We start from the raw sequence: 667 nt of genomic DNA on the forward strand, positions 1-667 counted from the left end.
GTAAATATGGGCCTTGGAAGAGGTTAAATGAGTTTATTTTGCTTTGGCTACAGTAGGTAATTCTAGTGGTGACAACAACCATGCATGTCACTTCTGCAGGCTGCGTCATACTCTGTGAGATAAAGTGTCACTCTTTTCACAGCTTTTGCCGGCTCTGAGACACTTGCATGTTATTTCTCCTGCTCTTTTTCTAGCAAAATATTATATATATATTTATTATATATATATATTATATATATTTTCACACTTAAAACAATAATTTGGTATTCCTCTTGTACCATTATCCTCTTTTATGCTAAGAAATAAGTCTCCTGACAGTTCTCTCCCAAGTGTGCTTCCTTAGAATGTGACAAAAGTAGGTATCATACTGCCTAAGTACCGTATTTTGCGGAAAATAAGTCACTATAAGTCACACCGGGTCAAAATTGCATTGTTGAGAGAAAACAAACACAGATAAGTTGCAGTTTTATTATTACATTCAGAAATAATGTAAAATACAGGTGCATTATATAATTGCATTATATAAGTTGTTTTGGTATATATAAGTCACACCGGGGCAAAATTGAGAAAAAAGACTCGGATAAGTTGCAATTTTATTACATTCAGAAAGAATGTAAACTACAGATAAAATTAACATTTACAAACATAAACACTATAAGCATGTGTT

This window comes from Sinocyclocheilus grahami, unplaced genomic scaffold (assembly GCF_001515645.1).
Source record: "Sinocyclocheilus grahami isolate Dianchi unplaced genomic scaffold, SAMN03320097.WGS_v1.1 scaffold283.1, whole genome shotgun sequence".
Classification (NCBI taxonomy): domain Eukaryota; kingdom Metazoa; phylum Chordata; class Actinopteri; order Cypriniformes; family Cyprinidae; genus Sinocyclocheilus; species Sinocyclocheilus grahami.